This window comes from Phragmites australis, chromosome 18 (assembly GCF_958298935.1).
Source record: "Phragmites australis chromosome 18, lpPhrAust1.1, whole genome shotgun sequence".
Lineage (NCBI taxonomy): Eukaryota > Viridiplantae > Streptophyta > Magnoliopsida > Poales > Poaceae > Phragmites > Phragmites australis.
The window spans coordinates 17,400,176-17,423,039 of record NC_084938.1 but is presented as its reverse complement, the minus strand read 5'-3'; positions in this window follow the sequence as shown (position 1 = coordinate 17,423,039).

Here is a 22,864-nt window from a genome sequence, read left to right as displayed (position 1 = left end):
TAGCCTAGGACGACTCATCACTGATGACATGGCCATTAGTGATGGGTCACAACTTGACTCGTCACTAATGACTGGCATAGGATGACTGGTCACTGATGATCTGGTTATTAGTGACGGGTCATGTTATGACCCATTACTAATAATCACTCATTAATGAAAAGTCTATGTCTGATTTCAATCAGAAGGCACATTAGTGATGCATCCTTATTAGATCTGTCACTTATAGGACAATAGTGACACGCGCTGAGCAAACGTCACTGATGTAGTGTCTCCTTTGTTAGTTTCTTACGTAGTGACAATGGCAAAACCATGGCTAAGGGAGTTCGCGATGAGTTTTGAAGCTGGAGTTGAATCTGCGAGAGGAGATGAAATTACCATGGCCAAGGCCTTCGTCCTCACCATCAAGGGTATAGCTCTCTCTTGGTACACTTTGCTCCCTCCGGGGAAGATTTATTTCTAGGAGCAGCTTCAGGAGGTGTTATTCTTGCTTCCAAGGCAACTATGTGGTTCATCTCACTGTAGAGGATTTGTTCGTGGTGAAGCAAACTAAGAGAAAAAAAGCTTAAATGAATGCATCTGCCACTTGTGCGAGTGAAATATCAAGCGAAGGGTCTAAGCGATGAAACTATGATTGATGCGGCGTGACAAAGGCTTAATTCCAAAGCACTGGCATCATGACTAGAGCGAAAAGCTGATTAAAAATGTGGATGAGCTCTTTACCAAAATAGAGGAGTATTCCAGGGTGGAGGACGATGGCTTGCAAAGGCACACCAACCGCATACCTTCGGAGTCCCAGAGCCATCAGGTGAGAGATGAAGGCAAGCCTCGAGAGACGGAAAGAGAAGATCAGTTGAGGAGGCCCCCGTCAATCCCCTAAGAATCAAAAATCATGAAAACACTTCCGTCGATCAAGAGGCCATAAGTGAAGCGTGTTCAACATTGACGAAGGCCTCGGCCCTCACGACATTATCCCGAGACAGGCCGGATGGCACGGGATGGGACCCGTGCATTCAATGACCCCACGCCCCCCTGCCAGAATGTGGCAGGAACTGACACCGAGAGCGGCGGGAGCAGTTGGAGGTGACAGGCCTCGCACGCTCTTTAAATGCGGCCTTGGGCCTTTGACTGGCCAACACCTCATCGGTGGGCCCCTCGGGGGCCACTGTCAGGGGGCTCTCTGGGTCGTCGGGGAACCGAGTGCTCGGGGGGTCACTGTTCACCTCCCCGAGCACTCTCTCCCGAGAATGCCCTTTCTTATCCTCGGGGAACCGAGTGCTCGGGGGTACTGTTCACCTCCCCGAGCGCTCTCTCCCGGGCACACTTGTACAGCTCCTCGGGGGACCGAGTGCTCGGGGGCTATTGCACGCAACCCCGAGCACTCTCTCCCGGAACTTCCTTCGGTGGGCCCTCGGGATACTTGGGTGCCCAAGGGGCCACCGCTAGCGGCCCCGGGCACGTTTCTCCCGGTACTTAGCTTTTCTGGTCGTCGGGGGACTCGGGTGCTCGGAGGTCACCGCATACCTTCCCGAGCACTTTCTTCCCAGCACTTAGACTTCGTGAATCATCGGGGAACTGGGGTACTCGGGGACCATCGACTGTGGCCCCGAGCGCCCCCTCCCGGGACTTGATCTTTTTCACCTTGCGGGGGAGATTCCGCAGGATGGTGCCATGTGGCGGATTACTGGCCTAACCTCGGGATTCGGGGACCCCCGATTCCTGATACACCGACAGAAGCTTGCCCTTAGGTTGAGTTTTTAATGAATTTAGCCAATACTTTACCACTAAGCTTATGCAGTAAGAAATAATTATCATTGTAAGTGGACTTGTATTTAGAAGAAAATGTAGGGAGATGTTTGGTAGGAATTGGACACTCCCTTGTAGATACAAGAGCTTTGGACACCCAAAGTTACCTAGGAAGCTTTTCCTTAGTTTGAGTTTTAATGAATTTAGCCAAAACCTTGCCACTAAGCTTATGCAATAAGAAATGACTATCATTGTAAGTGGACTTGTATTTAGAAGACAATGCAGGGAGAGGTTTGGTAGGAATTGGACACTCCCTTGTGTGGTGACCGGTGACTTCACAATATTGGTAATATGAACCAACTTCCTTGATAAAGCAATTCTTGATCTCCGGTGACTTGATGATGTTTTTCACTAGGTTAGAGAAGCATCCAAGGCCTCTCTCGTTGTAGTACATAGCATTCTTCGTGAGAATTTGCTTGTTTTTGTATTCCTCGTTAGTCAACCTAGCTACACATGAATTGAGATTAGTAATCTCATCTTTTAGCTCTTGCTCTCTTACATGGTTAGTCTTACAAGATGATAAGTTATGACATGAAGATGAGCATATCATATAAGAAGATCATCACAAGAAGTAGATGCATTGACCTTAACAATCTTAACAGTAGACAATTCATTAATGCTAGGATCAATGATATCTTAAGTGTCGATGTACCAAGTAAAGGGGTACCTTGGCTAAACAGGCACCACGTAGGGTGCAAACGGCCAGGAGAACATCTCCTAAAAAATCTAATCGATTGATGAGCTACCCCGACCAGTGCAAAGCCCCCATGTTAGAATGAGCAGAAGTCATCTGTGGAGAGCCCCCATGTTGGTTCTCCCTCTCCCTACTATATAAAAGGATGAAGACCCCGTTGTAACACAGATCAGATCTGGCAATATGCTAAAACACTGCTGTAACCAAGTGAGATCTACTATAACACCAAAAATAGGACATATGGTTGTTATCCTCCGGGACACCCGAACCTGTATAACCCCTGGTGTCCCTAAATTCTTTGTTTACACCCATAGACACATTCTCTTTCTGAAACGTCGTTCACACACCCACTGTCCGACATACCCCGGAATCATTGTCAGGAATTATCCTCGACATTTGGCACGCCAGGTAGGGGGGTGCGCTTTCGTCGTTTCAGTAAGTTTGAGAAAACTTGAGCAGGCTGCCCAAGGACCCCGGCCGCCGCGACGTATTCATCATGGGATACAACCCGGACGAACCAGGTGTACTCCAGGCATGGGACACCGAGTCGGAATCAGGGAGCTCCGAGAACCAACGCGAGGTTTGCATGGCGACACATTCTACAGAGGGTGCTGAAGGGCACCATGCCTCAAATGCCTGCGATGAACCCCCAGCTTTGCGCCTAGGGGGAAACCGGCCTGGCGCCGGACAGGCAGGAGCTTCAAGACAAACCTAGCATTCCTAGCACCGTCCCGAGGAGCCCTTGCACAGGGCATTTTCTACGGGGGTATCGTCACCCAAGCCATCACACCACCCTAACCCTGGGAACCTATGCTCGACCAGGGGTCGAGGATGACATGTATCAGGTTCGACAGCGACAAGGTGAGTCGCTACGAGACTACATCCGGCGCTTCACTAAGCACTGAAACACCATTCCAAGGATCACAGGGGAATCCATGGTCATATCATTCAAAAGGGGGGGGGGGGTCAAGGACTAGAAAATGGTCGAGAAGCTAGCCACCCGGGTGATCCGAAACACCATCGAGCTCTTCGAGCTTGCAAACAAATGTGCACTAGCTGCGGAGGCCTGAGAGTGGCAAATCGACTCTAGGTTGCGCCCGGTGACCTACCAGGTCGCCTCTTCCAAAGGAGCCGACCGAAAGAATAAGAAGAGCAAGCAAAAGGCCGGATCCCCCGAGGTCTTGGCAGTCGAACAAGCCAACTTTACATGTCGACGCTTCGAAAAGAAGGATGGGAGAAAAGGTGGGGGCTACTGCCCGATCCATCGCACGGACGCCCACGACCTAACCGAATGCAAGGTCGTACGAGGCATCACCGATCAGGAGCTCGGAGAGCGCAAGGAAAAACGCGGCGACAACGATGAAGACCAGGCTACCCCCGACCAGTCGGCACTGGGATACCAACAGGCCGACCACATGGTCCATCACATCTTCGAAGGTGCCGCGACATATTCCTCTAATAGGGAGTAGAAGTCGGTGGTTCGAGAAGTATGGGAAATCACATCAAACCCGAGCCCGCGCCTCAAGTGATTGGAGGTCCTGCTCACCTTCAGCCAGGCCGACCATCCGGCATACGTCAGGCGCCCTGGTCGCTACCCCATCGTGGTTGAACCCACGGTATAGAATATTCGGCTAGGCTGCGTGCTCATCGACGGCGGGAGCTCGATCAACCTTCTCTTAACCAATACACTGGACAACTTGCAAATTTCGAGAAGCTCTTTAAAGCCCTCCCCACCTTTCTTCGGAATCACCTCGGGCTCCTCGGCCAAACCGCTAGGATGAATTGAGCTACCGGTCAACTTCGGCTCACCGGACAACTTCGAGACTGAAAGGATCCTCTTTGATGTGGCCAACTTTGGGTATGCATATAACGCGATCCTCAGGCGACTGGTAATGGCCCAGTTCATAGCTGTCATTCACTACGCATACCAGGTGATCAAGATCCTTGGGCCAATAGAGGCCATCACCATTACCGGCAACGCCAAGACGGCCTTACATTGCGACAAGAGGAGCCTCGACATGGTGGAGCTAACTCCCGGGTCACAGCCCGAGACCGCCGAGCCCTGTGGACAGTCGGTAAAAGACCAGGTTGTCGCCAACCCAGACAATTGACTCAAAGCAGTAAGCCTGGATGACACCGACCCGATCAAGACCGTCCAGATTAGGGCCTCACTGGACCCCAAATAGGAACTCATGCTCATCACTTTTCTCCAGGCAAATGCGTACGTCTTTTCATGGGGGCCGTCTGATATGCCCGGAGTCCCCAGGGATGTGATCGAGCACAAGCTATCTATACAGCTGGACGCACGACTCGTTAGGCAGAAGGCGCGTCGGTTCGTGGCCGACCGGAAGGAAGCACTTCGATAGGAGATCGACAAGCTCCTCGAGGCAGGCTTCATCCGGGAGGTACAGTACCCGGAATGGCTGGCTAAACCAGTCATGGTCGGGAAGCACAATGGTAAGTGGAGGATGTGCGTCGACTTCACCGACCTGAACAAAGCATGCTCGAAAGATGTTTTCCCCTTCCCCGAATTGACCAGCTGGTTGACTCAACTGTCGGTAGCGACCTGTTATGCTTCTTAGATGCCCGGTCGAGGTACCATCAAATTAGCATGTGTAGAGGGGATGAAGAGAAAACGGCTTTTGTCACACCCTTCAGGGTCTTTTGTTATATAAAAATGCCTTTTGGCGTAAACAGCATTAGCGCCACTTACCAACAGTGCATTCAACTCATTCTCTAACCACAGCTCGGTAGAAATGTCGAGGCATACATGTACGATGTGGTCGTCAAGAGTCAGATCAAGACAGGCCTAGTCGTCGACCTCCAAGAAACATTTGATAATCTCCGGAAGTACCGTATGAAGCTGAACCCAAAGAAGTGTACGTTCGGGGTTTCGTCCGGAAAGCTGCTGGGGTTCCTTGTATCTCATCGGGGGATTGAGGCAAACCCCAACAAGATCAGAGCAATCGACCAGATGCGGCCGCCGACCAGTTTAAAGGAAGTCCATAAACTTGCAGAATGCATTGCTGCCCTGAGCAGGTTCATCTCAAGGTTGGGGGAAAAGGGACTGCCACTATTCAGACTCCTGAAGAAAAACAACAACTTCCTATGGACACCAGAGGCGAAAACAGCATTCTAAGAACTCAAAAGGTATCTCTCCGCCCCTCCCACACTAACCGCACCTCGACCCAACAAGGAGCTCTTGCTCTATGTTGCTGCGACACCACAGGTCACAAGCGAGGTCCTGATCACCGAGCAAGAGGGCCTCTAGCGATCGGAATACTACATCAGCGTGGTATTACACGACGCCCAAGGCTTGATACCCACATGCTCAGAAACTGCTGTGCGCCATCATGATAGCCTCTCGCAAGCTCAGACACTACTTCCAGGCTCACAAAATCAAGGTGATCTCCTCATTCCCAATTAGGGAAATTCTCCATAATAGAGATGTAACACGGAGAATAACAAAGTGGGTAGTAGAGCTTGGGGGATTCAACCTTCAGTTCGTCCCCCGAACTTCTATCAAGTCCCAGGCACTGGCCGATTTCATAGCCGAGTGGTCGTCCTCTGAGCCCGAGTAGGTGCAGCGACCGGAGGCAAACGAGCACTGGACCTTGCATTTTGACGGGTCATTCACGCTGAAGGGAGATGGAGCTGGGGTGGTTCTAACCTCACCCATCGGTGACATCCTCATGTACGTCGTTCAATTGTATTTTATAGCCACTAATAACATTGCTGAATATGAGGGTCTCTTGTCCGCAATGCAAGTAGCCTCCACATTTGGGATTAAACGATTATTAGAGATAGGGGACTTGCTACTAGTTGTAAACTAGGTGCAAAAGGAGTTCAGTGCTATGACCCGATGATGGCGGCATGCCTCGTCGAAGTGAGAAAACTAGAGTGACGCTTCATCGGCTTTGAGGTCAAGCACGTCCCTTGCAAGGACAACTTCCTACCCAATGAGTTGGCCCGTCTAGCTTCTTCTCAAGAATCTGTCCCGGTCAGAGTCTTTGAAGAAAGACTCTCACGACCATCCACCATGGCCTCGGGCCAAGGTGACGGGGATGCTTCGCTCAAAAATGGAACACCCGAGGCAACACCTTTGGAGGCAACGCCTCCTTCGGTGCCATCGACCTCGGGCGACCATCATGTGGTCGCCCTGCTCAGTTCAGGTATGACCTGGATGGATTAGATCTTAGACTACCTTCAGAATCAAGCAATCCCTGACGATGATGCGTCAGCAGAAAAGGTCTCGCGGCAAGCCCGCAGATACTCCGTGGTAAAGGGATGCCTCTACCACCGAGGGAGCAATAGCCTCTTTCTGAAATGCATCACTCAGGAAGAGGGGAGCACAATACTCTCTAATATCCATGGAGGCATATGTGGTAGCCACGCTTCATACTACAATCTAGTCAGAAAAGCGTTCGACAAGGATTTTATTGGCCCACTGCCCTCCAGGATGCCTGCCAGCTGGTGAAGCGGTGTGAGTCATGCTAGTACCACAGCCGAAATACCAACCTACCAGCCCAAGCATTGCAAACTATACCACTCTCTTGGCCTTTCCCTGTCTGGGGCCTCGATATTGTGGGACCATTCCCAAAAGCCCCAGATGGTTTTGAGTTCCTGTTCGTGGCAATTGACAAATTTACTTAGTCGATCGAGGCTGAGCCCGTCAGGAAGATCACCGCCACAGCAGCGATTAAGTTCATACGGAGGCTGGTAGTGCGGTTTGGCAGTCCAAGCCGCATAATCGCGGACAACGAAACTCAATTCGCCAGTAGTGCTTTCCAAGACTACTGCGAGGAAATCAGGATCAAGGTTTGCTATGCACCTGTGGCTCACCCCCAAAGCAACAGATAAGTCAAGAGGGCAAATGAGATGATACTACAAGGCATCAAAACCCGGGTTTTTGATCGGCTTAAAAGCTATTCAAGGCATTGGGTGGATGAACTCCCCACGGTACTCTGGTCGCTACGGACGACCCCAGCCGGGCCATGGCCGAAACCCCTTTCTTCTTGGTCTTTGGAGTGGAAGCCATGCTCCCCTCCGAAATCGCCCTCCAGTCACCCCGAGTCAGCAACTACTCGAACAACGACCAAGTGACGCAACGAGAGGACGACATAAACCTGATTGAAGAGTTCCGCGATCGCGCTCTGATTCGAGCCGCCCGATATCAATAGAGCCTCAAACGCTACCACGACTAAAGGGTATGACAGCGAACACTGGTCGTAGGCGACCTCATCCTTAGGCAAATTCAGAATAAGGCCGATTGGAATAAACTCTCCCCTAAATGGGAGGGACCCTACAAGGTGGTCAATGTCACCTGACCTGGTGCGGTCAAGTTAGCCATGGAGGACGGCCGTGAGTTACACAACTCTTGGAACATTGCCCTGTTGCGCAAGTTCTATGTGTAGGATCGCTCAAAAACGAGCATGTTTTCTCTATTTTTGTAGGACCTTTCGGACGAGCATGGAATACGACCTGTAAGTTCTCAAATTAGAAAACCAGACTCCTTGTTTTGTCGGATCTCCTGACCAAAAATGGACTCCCCGCAAATTAGAACTCCGACCACAGCGTCCGATCGCGCTTAACGGCCTCTACCAAACCTGGAGACCAGCGCGAGGTTGACATGTAAAACCCGCCATACACTCACCTCTATCTGCCCATGAACAAGTCAAGGAACCACTTATACTCCTCCCTGAGATGGCAGTTCACCACTCTAGGGATCGGACGGCGACCAGCATAGGTCCTACAAGAGCTGTTGACCAGCCCCAGCATGCCCTGAAGACCTCTCTTCCATTTCTCCAACTCTTCCCCCTCATCAATCTTCTTCTCCAGAAGGTTCCAAACAATCCCCTCCTCGTCATCTGAAATATCGATGACGTTGGCCAGGGGGTCCGCCCAGGCAGGAGAGCGAGACGGCCCTACAGAGGGTGGCTTTCTGAAGAACGGCGTAAGCTTGCTGGTCACGGGTGCCGTTCGGGTGGGTATCAGCTCTGATCTCGCGATCACGACCGTGACAGAAGATTCGCCCAGAAGCACCACGGCAGGTAGATCTCGGGAGTGAACTAAACCCCCTCCACCGATTCATCCAAAATCATCAACCTCTCCAGTAAGAAGGGAGGGGAATGCGCCATGACCTCCGGGTCCGTCTACTCTACGGAGCCGAGCGCGAGACGGGACAAAGAAACTGGACTCTTGGCGTAAAAGTTCTCAAAAGAAGGAAAGAATGCAGAAGAAGGACTCGGAGGACCCTCAAACACCCGTCCTTTAAAATGACTACAACAAACATTCAAATCGCTCAAAACCCGAGGGGGCACACAGAAAAAGCCAAGAGTCCTTCAGGTCCAAACGGCAAAAAAATATGCCTCCCTCTTTCTTCTCCTCCCAGAACATTTGAAACTCCCCCCTTGATGCGGAGCTCAAAGGTTAAAACTTTGAGGACGGATGGCATCAATAACCACTCCTGGGGCAAACTGCGTTTGCCCTGGGACCCAGGTGGTAGGATCAAGCCGAATTGCGATCACGGGGGAGCTTGGGGGCTACTGTCGATGTCCCAAGTAAAGGGGTACCCCGGCTAAACAGGCCTCTTGTAGGGCGCAAACAGTCAGGGGAACATCTCCTAAAAAATATAATCGGTCGATGAGCTACCCCGACTAGTGCAAAGCCTCCAGCGACCAATCTTGCCGCATCTTCACACAAACCCACGACCAGCCCTCCTGGTCATTGGACCTGATTGGACACTTGCCCAGGCAATTCTCTTCACCAGGAACTGGCCCCGAAGGATAAGGTCATAGGCTATGCAGGGGGCGTGCCCCATCCCATAGCATTGAAGGCTACGATGTGAGACTCTACAGGTAGCAGCGCCGCACGACAGATGGGATGTTGTCAGCCATTCGGCAGGGCAAGTGGATGGAGACCACACGGGGGTAAGTGGACGGAGATGGCGCGCAGAGGCAAGTGGACGAGAACGGCGCGTAGAGGCAAATGGATGAGAATGACACGCAGAGGCAAGCAGACGGGGACGGTGCAGAAGTGTATTGTTCCGTCCCGTCACATTAAATGTAGCAGGATAAGGTTCTACGGGCTAGGCAAAGACAGCGCGCGACAGCAGGATATACAATGCTGTCAGAGCAAAGTTGCGTGCCTGGTACTCCGTAATGATGATCTGAGTTAGATATTAGAATGAGCAAAGGTCATCTGTTGAGAGCCCGCATGTTAGTTCTCCCTCTCCCTACTATATAAAGGGATGAAGACCCCATTGTAACACAGATGAGATCTGGCAATCTCCTAGAACACTGCTGTAACCAAGTGAGATCTACTATAACACAAAAAACAAGACGTAGGGTTGTTATCCTCTAGCAGATCCGAACCTGTATAACCCCCGGTGTCCCCAAATCCTTCATTTACATTCATAGGCACATTCTCTCCCTGAAACACCGTTCACGCACCCACCATCTGACATACCCCAAAATCATTGTCAGGAATTATCCTTGACAATAAGCTAGCTCAAGTTATTGATATTTGCATTTCAAGTCTACATACTCAAGTTTTAGCTTTTTGTTACTAGCCTCAAGTGACTTGCTTGATGCAACTACTTCATCATGTTTCTTAAGCACATCATTGTATTTAGCAAGTAACTCATCATGACTAGAACTAAGCTTAGCATTAACATTTTCGATAGACTTGATTTTAGCTTTTTGCTTCTTGATGATAGTAGCATAGTCATTCATTAGCTTGGAACGATCATTAGGAGGAAGACTATCATCATCATTATTATCATTTTCCTAACTACTCTCCTTGTTGTTACCTTTTGCCATGAGGCACATAGGTGGTAGATGAAGTGATGAATCACCGTTGGTGATGGCGAGGCCAGCGAAGTTGTTGTCTTCAACATCGCTTGAATCATCACTTGAGCTCTCATCGGAGATTCATTCACCAACAATATAAGCTTTGTGGCCTCCATCCTTCTTGTTGTTGTCTTGGTCCTTTTTCTTGTGCTTGTCCTCATCCTCACTTGTATCAATCTTTTTGCTCTTGTTCTTGTTTCTCTTATTGGGATGAGGAAAATCATATGATATGTGGCCAAGATTACCATAATTATAGCACTTCTTCTTATCTGCGCCACCAAATTTATCAAATTTCTCTAAGCAAAATTTGTTCTTCTTGGGATCATAATTGTAGCCCTTCTTGTCCAACTTGGATATCATTCTTGTAGTTCTTCTCATGAGGAGGGCAAGCTCCGTGTCAGAGTCGTCGTCGTCGTCATCATCATCATCATCATCATCATCATCATCGTTTTCACTTGATGATAGGAGCTTTTTCTTCTTCTTCTTCTTCTTGTCAACCATCTTGGCCTTGAGATCAAGATTTTTCTTGGATGAGGACTCTTAGTCTCCAAATAAGAATATCTCATGAGCACAAATCTTCCCAATAACATCGGTGATGGTCATGTCATTGATGCCCCTTTTAGGAAGAAAAGAGATGATGATGTTGTATTGCGGTTTGAGAAGTACCATCAAGATCCTATGAATAATATCTCCTTGAGACAATTGAGTGAGTTCAAGAGAATTAATTTATTCAACAAGTACATTAATACGAGAATACATATCATTGCATAACTCATTTGGAAGCATCTTGAATTAATTAAGAGCATTCATAAGCACATGATATCTTTCCTCAGAATTCTCCTAGAACCCTCATGGATTTCACAAAGAGTGGTCCACATTTCACATGCGAGTTCCTTGCTCCTAACTCTAGAGAAAACTTCTTCACTAAATCCCTCAAATATAGTATTTTTCGCCTTAGCATTTCATCTAACTTGTTGTTCGGTAAAAAGTTGATTAAACCAAATGGAGGTGGCTAGCCAAACTACGAGAGAAATAGCCTCGAGATAGCTCACCATGCAAACTTTCTAATAGGCGAAGTTCCTTCCCTCGAACCTTGGCATGCTACCGCCATTCCTGGGGGTCATTTTGTCAAGGATGTTAAGCCTATCAAGAGTATGAGACTCTGATACCAATTGAAAGGATCAAAAGACCCAAGAGGTGGTGAATTAGGCTCTTACTGAAACTACTTCTACCGAGTACTAGAACAAGTAGCAACCTTATCCTAAATAAAATATAATACAACTACGCGACAAGCTAGAGTAAGACAATAAAACAAGCAAGCAAATGCACTAAGCAAATTGGGGAATTAAAAACTTGCAAGAAGGTAAATGCTGAAAGTAAATGCAAGAAAGTAAAGAAGTGGACAAGAGGATAACAATTTTTTCACGAGGTATCGAGGAGTTGGCACCCCATTAGTCCTCGTTGGAGCATCCACCAAGTACATCGCTCCTCCTTAAGTCACCAAGACTCAAGTGCTTCCTCATGATTGCCACTTCTCCATCTCCAAATTGGCGGGCATTAAACCAAGTACATCGCTCTTCTCGGGGCTCCCACAAGAACTACAAGATCTCACTAAGACACATCGAATCACCAAATATCGGCTAGGTGCTACCAACCATCAAGAGTAACATGTTAATAGCTTTACTTGATCAAGATCATGCCTAAACTACAGCTAGATGCATATTTGCTACTCTCTAAGCACTAATAATATCCTTAATCTTCCAATTAGAGACTTTGCAAATCACGCAAGTACTCTCTCTTGCTTCTTGATGACACACATAGTGTATAGGCTCCTTTGGGTTGCAAGAGATGCATGTGAAACCGAGTGAGGGGGTATTTATAGGCTAGAGGTCCAAATCTAACAACTGCTCAACCACCCACTTTTTTTGTGAATGCTGGAAGGTCCAGCATTCACCGGCTCACACACGCTGGACCATCGGCGTGTACCTTTTTCAAACACTGTCAGTGCTAACTGTCACTAGCTGTTACTATTTTGAAATGCTCCGGCGAAGCCTTCGGTTCACACGCCATACCATTCAACGCGTATAATCATGAAAAACCATCTGAGAAACCCTGTGCAAGAAATGCTCCGACGAAACCTTTAAATGTACACGGAACCATCTGGCGCGTTGTACTTCATCTTTTTTAGAAAATTCACATCTTCTGAAAACACTCCGGCGTATTTATCCTTAATGCCGGACCATTCGACGTGTTGACTTGAATTTTTCCCTTGTAATTCAAAGCACTCCAGCGAGTTCAAACTTCTGGGCACCAGACTATCCAGTGTATGCAAATTTTTTTGAACTCATCCAATTCAATCATTCTTGAGTTCTTACTTCTTGACAACTCATCAATGGACTTTAGCTACCTAGTGCTAGAATTTCACATGCGTTCATCCAACCAAGTCTAGACTAACCTAGGTCAAGCTACTACTCTTAGCCTCTCTTTATAGTACGGTCAAAAGACTAAGAAAATCGAATCTACACTACTATAAGTGTCTTTTATCTCCCTGTTACACTTAGAACCAGAAGATCCATAATCTTGATGTGCATATCATTTGACTGTCCATAGAATCGCCTTAGAGACCAAGAATACACAATCATCATTGTGAACTAAAATTTTGATATATTTCAAAACACACTTGTTAGTTACAATGATATTGTTGTCATTAATCATCAAAATACTTACCACATACCTAGAGGCCTAGATGCTACAATCTCTTATTTTTTTGTGATTGATGACATCGCATATGAGTAAATAAAGATATGAAATGAAGTGCACCCTATCATACTAGGCAATTAACAGCATGAACAATTAAGCAAGAGAAAACCTAACACTAGACCAACCTATCATACTAGTAGAGTTAGAAATAAGCACGCATGAACTTAAACACAATGTGATGATAAGCGAAACATGTGAATAGAGAGAGCCAAAAAAACATGTCATTACATCAAAGTTCAATAAGATCCAATAGGCCGAACCTAACTACCCAAGCTTCCCTTGAAACTAAGAACTCCCTCTAACTCTAGCACCATCCCTCCCTAAGGCTCCTAAACACAAGACACTCCCCCTTTAACATCTAAGTACCAAATAGAGAACTACACATCTGGAGCAGGAGGAGAAGAGGGGTCCAGCGTTACGGAAGATAGGCCACCATGAACTGAGATCCCAAGTCAAAGTCGGAGCTAGAAGGACTACACCTCCGAGTGGTGGGAATCCCTCATTTGAGGGAATCCCGACCTTCCATCCACTGGTCAACCTAAGTTTGCACTGCTTGAAGAGTGGAGTCTGCCTCGTTAAGTGCGAGATGTACAACTGAGCAGGATCGACTGACAGCTACTGAACTAGAACTATCGGGTGTGGAGAGTCCTTAAAGCTGAGAGATCCAGAGTCAAATGTGTTGTCAAAGGAGTAAAAACGGGCCTCTGAGAAGTCCTAACAAGCTGAGAGAAGACTCTGGTGGAGAAATGTACTGAGGGCAGGAAGCCTTACATCGAAGTACTCAAAAGTCCACTGGCACTACCTGAGAGAGAACTCAAGGCTGGAGCAGGTGCTCGAGGTGCAGCTATCAACTGTAGACCTAAAGCCTGAAATAGAGATCCCAAACAACCGGAGATAAATGATAACATCATATTATTGTTCTCCATGTTAGACTGTAGAGCTGTGAACTTAGCATGCTACTAGATAGACTATATGAGCACCATCTGTTGCTCCTGCTGGCGCACAAGATTTGCCTAAGCCTCTCCTGAGCTTCCTCGTGATGTCTCTACATCTCGGCCTAAATGGCTAGTGTCTATGCCTGAACAACATGTTGCTGCTGTAACTGTTGGATTATAGATGTCAACTCTGAAGGTGGTGCAACAGGAGCTACTAGAGGTGTCGTCTCGGGTACTGAAGGCCTTGGAACTACCTGAGAAAGTCCTCCTACCTCGACGTCGTGAGACCTAGCGACTGGCGGGAAGTACTCCACGTCATCTGAGTCACTGCCACTTTTCAAGTCAAAGAACTCCTAAGGTACCTTTGCTTCGGCCTCAACTAGGGTTTATTCCTCAACTGCAACTCTCTCTCTCTCTCTCTCTCTCTCTCTCTCTCTCTCTCTCTCTCTCTCTCTCTCTCTCTCTCTCAGCAACTGGGACCTGCTTCTGAGCGTGAAACATAGTACGCTAACCACGACGTTTGTCTGAAGGAGTAGTAGGAATATGCTTCCTGAAGTAACTCGATGACTACTCGTAGGTCTGAAGGAACTCTGGGAACCTAACTAAGTGAGCAAGCATATGGGATATAAAGTGAGCATACAACTGCTATCTGGCCAAAGTCATACCGTCTAATATGACATTCTCTATCTCACACAATATCAACTCTACAATATCGAACTGCTGGTATGTGAGAAAAGGTAGGATGAGCCACTGCTGCAAGTTGGTGATCGACCCGACATATTCGATACATGGCAACAAATTGCACCTCATGGCCATATGAATAGTCTTCGCCTCAGGTGTAAACATGTTTGGCAAACAAAGAGAACCTAGGACAAATGGATGTCTGAATAGAGGTCTGATCTCGTTGTCTATTTGGAAGATACCACCAACAAGACCACGACGAGGGTGGGTTGTTGTTCGGATGAACGACCTCATGAAGGCATATAGCACTCGCTTGGACCCCCGAAGCCTCAAGAATGTTGCTCCTATACACTCATCTGCTCTCCCTCATACATGAACTAAATGAAGTTGTGCTCCGGCTCAATCCACACTATAGCATAGAAGACTCTGACCTACTACTCAATATACTTATCTAGATCTGTAAGCAGAGCTGAGAATCATGAGAAAGCATCAAAGAGAGATCTCAAGTAACCTCCTTGACTGGTACGAACCTCAGCTTCTTGATTCTTGGTGACTTGAAGGATGTCAAGTCATGCAAACGAATCTTACCCTAAGCTGGAGGTTGTTGCTCTTGATGCTGCTGGGGCTGCTCTCCCTGAGGCTCCTCCTCCTCCTCTATCTTTGGCTCCAGAAGAGCCCTCTTCCAGCTACTTGATAGGCCAGAAGGAGTCAAACCCGACCCCATGGCAGAACGAGTGCGAGTGGACCGACGCGGCGGAGAGCAGTCGTATCAGATGCATCTGCAGCAATAATGGCATGATCCCATTCTTTTTGTGCCTTTGACTTCTTTTTCTTCGACTGCTCAATAGCTTTGCCCTTGTCGCGGCACTCATGACCCATCTGAGAGATAGAAATGACAACATGATAAGCAAGCGCTTTGGGTTATAAGAAGAATTGAGTGGATTTGACTCAATTTGAATCCTAAGCAAGAATTTGATGAGGATTTGAATGAACATGCTACAGATTCAAGTTTGCGACACTAGACATAGATCAATTTGCACAGATTTGACTCTAGTTGCAACAAATTGATCAAATTTGGCTCGGATTTGGAGCTAATTTGCAAGAAATTGAAATATAGGGTTTGCAAATTTGAAGAATTATCTGAATTGATGCTCACCATGATGAGATTGAAGAGAAATCACATGTGGGGAGATGAGCACATCGACCGGCGGCAGCGAGCAGCGAAACTAAGCACAACGGCGGTGGCGACGAGGAGTAGAGAACCTGGCAGCGCATCAGAGATGAACTAGTTACGGCGGTGTGCTGGGCTTAGGGTAGTAGCAAGGCTACTTCAGCGCGAGCCTGGCAACAAATTATTTTGAACTCATCCAATTCAATCATTCTTGAGTTCTAACTTCTCGACAACTCATCCGTGGACTTTAGCTACCTAGTGCTAGAATTTTACAAGTGTGCATCCAACCAAGTCTAGACTAACCTAGGTCAAACTATTACTCTTATCCCCTCTTTATAGTGCAGTCAAAAGACTAAGAAAATCAAACATATACTACTCTAAGTGTCATTCATCTCCTTGTGACACTTAAAATTAGAAGATTATTAATCTTTATGCACATATCCTTTGATCATCCATAGAATCGCCTTAGGGACCAAGAATACTCAATCATCATTGTGAACTAAATTTTTAATACCCTTCAAAACACACTTGTTAGTCATAATGATATGATTATCATTAATCACCGAAATACTTACCACTTACCTAAGGGCCTAGATGCTACAGAAAGAGTGCGAGCGGAGGTGATACCGTTCGATGTGGTGGAGGTCCAGCACCAACACAATGTGATATTTGAAAGGGGAACCTTGGCTCACTTCAATGCAGTTGTTCACCATGGTTATCTGTTCATGAAGATGCATAGCCCAGAGGGGGTTATCACCATTTGGGGGGGGGGGGGGACCAAGTTGTGGCTCGAAGGATCGAGCATGGACAAATTCCAGGGCAACGAAAGATGCGCATATTGTCCAAAGCTGATCAAAAGGAACCAATACTCCAGGCACCGAAGGCCAAGCCAGAGGGTAATAGCAAGAAAGTTTTGTTGCATCCAGAAAACCAAGACAAATGTGTTCACATTAGTGCGGAGCTGGCACCGTAACAAGAAGCTAACTTGTTGTCCACCCTCTGCGCCAATGAAGACATCTTCGCTTTGTCACCACAAGATTTTCCAAGAGTTAGCCAGAGACTGATCTAGCATCACCTCAACATGGCATCGGGAGTGAAGCCTAGGAAGTAGAAGCTTCGCAAAATGTCCCTCAAGCTCCAAGAAGCCACTAAGATTGAAGTGAAGAAGCGCCTTGAAGACGGAACGATACACAAATTCATACATACAGAATGGTTGGCGAACCATGTGCTAGTGAAAAAGAGCAATGGAAAATGGCGCCAATCTCAACAAGACATGTCCGAAGGGCGACTTCCCTCTGGCCCAAATAGATCAATTAGTCGATGCAACCGTATGATTTGAGATGATGAGCTTTCTCAATGCATACTCCTGGTACCATCAAGTTTGGACGGCCAAAAAAGACGAAGCAAAAACAAGATTTATCACGCCAATCCAGAACCTATTGTTATGTTTGAATGTTGTTCGGCCTTCGCAACGCTGGAGCAATCTTCGTGCGCTTGGTCGACAACGTCCTCAAGTTGCAGTTGGGCTGCAGTGTCGTGGATGATTTCATTGTTTGTAGTCGACATGAAAGAGATCATCTGGCAAACCTAGAAGAGACCTTTGGAAGCTTTCGGGCGGTTGTGCTATGCGTAAACCCGGAAAAGTGTACCTTTGGGTCCGCTCAAGTCGCCTATTGGGATTTCTAGTACCGTGGAGGGGAATCAAAGCGAAACCAGGAGAAAATACAAGCAATCATGGATGTGGCAACCCCCAAATTGATTAGTGACACACAACGTCTGATTGGCAAAATGACTTTGTTGAATCGTTTTATTGCTCGATCTGCAGAGAAATGTTTGCCATTCCTTCAGGTACTTCGAGGTCTGGACCCATTCCGGTGGACCGAAGAGTAGCAAACTGCCTTCGAATATTTAAAGGAGTATCTTGTCACCATAACTATCTTGGGCACCCTCGAGCCTAGCTCTGGCTTGGTTCTATATGTCACTGTCTCACATTCGGCTGTAAGTGCAGTACTAGTTCAGGAAAAGAAAGTCAATGATGACCTTCAACAACTTTCGGTTTATTATGCTTCCGAAGCTCTAAGTGGTGTGAAGGAAGAACTATACACTAAGCTCTAGAAGATGGCTTACGTCGTGATTATGACGTCAAGAAAGTTGAAACACTACTTCATAGCTCACCCAATCACAGTCCTGATCTCGTACCCTTTGAAGGACATCTTTGCGAATCACAGAGCCATCGGACACATAGGAAAGTGGGCTGCCAAAATTTCCTCGTTGTGTATCACTTTCGTTGCACGTATAACCATTAAATCTCAAGTCATGGCTGAGTTTGTTACCGATTGGACGCCGTGTGTTGGAGTACTACATGAGTCGGAGCCTGACCCGTTGTGGACTATTTACATTAACTGAGCATGAGGACTTCGAGTGCGGGTGCAACGGCTGTCGTCATCTCCTCGGAGGGTTAAAGCTTCGTTACACGGCTAGGCTACACTTTCGCACGATGAATAACTCAGCAGAGTATGAAGCTATATTATTGGGTCTTCAAAAGGTGAAGGCCCTAGAGACTAGGCGTGCTTTAATAAAAACAGACTCACAGCTTATTGCGGGCCAGGTTGATAAGTCATTTCACACAAAATCCTGAACTCACCAAATACTTTAAGTTATCAGGGAACCCTGGCCAGTACAAAAGGTGTACTTAGTGGATGGATCAACTGGAGCTCAGTTAGTGCAGGCGCAGCAATTGCGACTCACCTAACCGAATCTGGCGAGCCACAACTAGCACCAGTACTCCCAAGCAGGCAGTACCAGCATGGGGGCTGACATGTTCCCAGCCCCATCCCGCTGGTCAACAATTGTTCGGCGGCGCCCCACGACTCTCGTCAACACGGCGAGCACAGTTCGGTTCAGCAGCCACTCGACGCCAGTTCGCAGTAGCGGTGGGCGCACGCATTTTATCATGCTGATCAACTTCTTTTCCCTTGTAAAGTTTCATGAGACTTGTTTCCGTTCTTCGGTTTTTATTTCATCGCAAGGTTCATTGATTTTTATCCTAATTACCAGTGCCTATTTACTTTTACTACAGAAGTGGCACTGCTGCACTCGACACGCTTGCAATTGCAATGCAAACAGAAGGACAAAAGCCACCAACTCTCAGGACAAGGTCCCCCATCGGAACGCGCACTGTATCACACCCAGAGGTCAGACGCTGCTCGGTAAATGAAATCCGCCGCGTCCATGACATACTGGCATCCTTGAATGATTGCAAGTAAGCAGCAAGCAGCAGCAGCAGCCGCCGAGGCCCCAGCGTGCACTGATGCTTCCAGATTTTGGAAGCAGAGCAGCTGAACATGGCATGGAAATGCCAAAGTTGTAGCATACATACTGATCAAAATCCTGCTAGCTAGGTAAGCTAACAACCGACTTTCCATTGATAAAACGCATCGTATTATTAAGAGCAAATTATACAAAACCACAAATTTCAGATCAAATCGTGACACAAAACTACCATTTAAAAAAAATACACTTAACCATAATTATTCAGGTAGTTGTTCCAGAAAACCATACGTCCAATTCCATTAAAAAACATATAGGTGGGCCTCACTTGTTGGTCACACTAACAAATGGGTCTCACTTATCAGCCTTTTTCTTTCTCCCGCCACCTTTCCTTTTTCTTTTCTGGTGCTATGACTCCTGCACACACCAACGTTGGCACAGTCCAAGGCAGCGGCAACGGCTAACAACGACGGTGGCCCTAGTGAGGGAAGTAGGTGGGAGCACGGGCTATTCCCCGGGTTGGGGAACTCCCTAGTGGGGTTTCCCAAAGACGAGGCGTGGAGGGGTCTGGCAGCAGAGGGTAGCGCGGTGAGGAGTGAGCTCCGCCGCGCAAACTCATCACCGGTGGAGGGCGAGCAGAGGTGGCTCGGGGAGGTTGAGGCGGAGGTGGTCAATTAGGGTGGCAAGGTCAGGACAACCCCAACGTGCAGATTGATGGCGTGCATGCGCGATGGTGGCCCTAGCGGACAAGCACGGCAATGGAAGCGGCTCACAGCCAGTCTTGGCAACGGTGTGACAAGCGCATGTGCCAACAGAGGCACAGGAGAGTGGAGAAGAGGAAGATGGCTCCAATTTTGGTCAGTGGCTTTGAGAGTTGGGCGAATTGGAAGAGAGCGGCAGCAAGTTCTTACCGTGGATGGGGAAGAAAAGAGGGGACAGGGGATCCACTTTGTTGTGTACACGGCAGCATCCGGGAACGTCACCAAGCGCATGCTCACCGTTCCACCATACCCCAACCTCGCTATGCTCGTCGGACTCTTCGACAGCCTAGACGAGCGCATCCTCCTCGTCAAACGTGCCCCCACCGACACCGTCAGTCTCGACAGGGTCCTCAATCACCACCGCTGCCCACCCTCCATTGTCATAGGCACCAACGTGTGTGGCCTCCGCGTCGTGGCACCAACACACGTGGCCTTCGCGTGGCTGCACCACCCAATCGGTCGTCGCTGTCGTGGCACCAGCGCGTGGGCTGGCGCACGGCCACGTGCGGCCGCACAACGTGCTGGTGAACGCCAACGCTAGCACGTGCTGGAGGCATGGCACCAGGAAAGAAAAAGGAAAAAAGGGGAATAAATAAAAAATGGCTAACAGGTGAGGCCCATCTGTCAGTTAACGTTTCTGGAACAACTGTCCGAATAGTTATGGTTAAGTGCAAATTTTAAAAGTGATGGTTTTGCGTCAGGTTTGTTTTAAAGTTAGTGATTTTGTACAATTTATTCTATTATTAATATATGTATTTTGACAGCAACATATATAAAGCATGTCCCCATTTTAGAACTATGGAACATGCATGACTCAGCACCTGCCAGTTTATGGTGGTGACAACATGCTGATCGTGATCGGAGCATCAGAGCATGACAACCAGCTAGCTATTCCCAAGGATCTCGTGGAGCTTTGTAAAAGCAGACCACATTTCCAGCCCGGGGGGACGATGAACGATCCTCTTTCGCTCCAGCAGACAGCTCACTCACCATGCAGAACTCTAGTTTCTTCATCCAGCAATCATTCGAACGGACGCGGGTGTACGTCAGGGGATTTTCCCCGGTAGGTAGGTAGAGTGTGTGTATCTACTAAAAAGACAAACCATGCAGGATCTGCCAAAAAACATCGTTAAAAAAAAGATCTGCGAAAAAAGAGAGAAGAAACCATGCATAACTCTACGAAACAATTTGAGAGAGAGACATGTGAGGTGGAGTATCAGGATTATATTTTACTCTTTTTCGGACACATTGATCTCATAGAAATTGAGCTACTTTCTTGCAACATTCTAGTGAAATTTAGGTGATCGAAGCAAATAATTTGCATATGAACAAACACCACCCAAAAACACGCCTCCATTTTCCGTCAAAATCCTACATTGGAGTGCCACCTCGGGGACATTTTTCCCACCGGGCACCATAATTCCTTATGCAGTAAATAACATTTTACCAATAAGGGTATGGCTAATTTCTGAGCATGCATGCTATAATAATATAGTATGTATTTCTATTTTTAGTAAAATATTAATTTTCTAATAATCTAAAAAAAAAGCATCAAGGGAGAACTTCTCCTTGAATTTCATTAAGAGGACGTCATGTCTTAAACTCAGACTAACTCAGTGAGATCGTGTTTAACTGACCGTTAGCATTATAAGAGGTTTAGCCTAATAGTCTCTATCCATTTTATTCTTTGGTAATTAGCCATTCACCAGGCCAAAGGAGGAAAGAACGTAGAGAAGCGAGGTAGGGAGTAAAGACGTATCCATACGGTTGGAAAGATCATAGGTTCTTCCCTTATTCAACTAGATATAAAAAAGTAATTATATTAAATATGTAAGTAAATTATACTTAGATTGTGAAAACAAAATAGAAAACATATAAAGGTTCAGATGTATCTGTCATTGAACAAAAATCAGAGCAATTTATATTGTTCCTCTCAACAAAATCGCTTTATTTCCGATATTGCCTGAGCAAATCAAGGTGAAACAAAAGCAATTAGAGGTAAATATTTAAATATACAAAAGCAAAATCATACAAACCTAAAAACAACTTCGGCAAATTTTACAAGCAAGAAATAGGAGAAATTTGCATAAAAATAGGATAATTTTGGAGAAGCAAAATAAGGAGAAAATGAAACAATTTTAGATATTTCATAGATAAATTAGTACAAATATCAAAATCAACTTTTCTTCTCTACTCGCGCAGAGCAAAGCCATACGAACTCGGATCACCGTCCACTTGTCATCTTCTCGACTGAGTCACCTTAATGCCCTCCCCTTTTCACCTTCTCAACCGCGAATTGTTCCTTCTCCCACTCGCGTTGAACACTCAGACCCTTGGAATCAATGAGACACTAATCAAGTTGAAACACGGGCAAATTCCAGGGGAAAAAACACTCCTTGACCAAAATACTCGATGCGATGAACCATGCGACCACAAAATCAACGGGGATACAGAAAAAAAAATGCAGATGCGCTCACCTTTAGACCTTCCTGTGTGCCCTTCCGCTTCCACCTCTCGATCCCAAATGCTTCACTTCAGATCAAAATTGGTGTTGATCCCTCACCCTGCACTAGATCAAACAAAACACAAAAAGCATAACCTGATTCACCCGATTTGAACACCATCCTTACGTCCCTCAGCCGCTTCCACTAGATCAATCACGAACACATCAAAACTGAACCAAAATCGATTTGGGAACGGAATTGAATCCCCAAAACAGGTGGCTGCAAGTTTCATACTGGGGATTGAATAGAAACAAAACCCAAACTCACCTTCCTGTATGAAATCATCTTCCAATTTCAGCTAGATTAAACACCCAAACACAACTCTAATCGATCGAATTGGAAAGAGAGATGAAGTAGGAGAGATGAGAGGTGATGCGGATGTGCTTTTAGCATAGTGATAGTGCTCTGAGTGAAGCCAGTGTGAAAGAGGCTCGA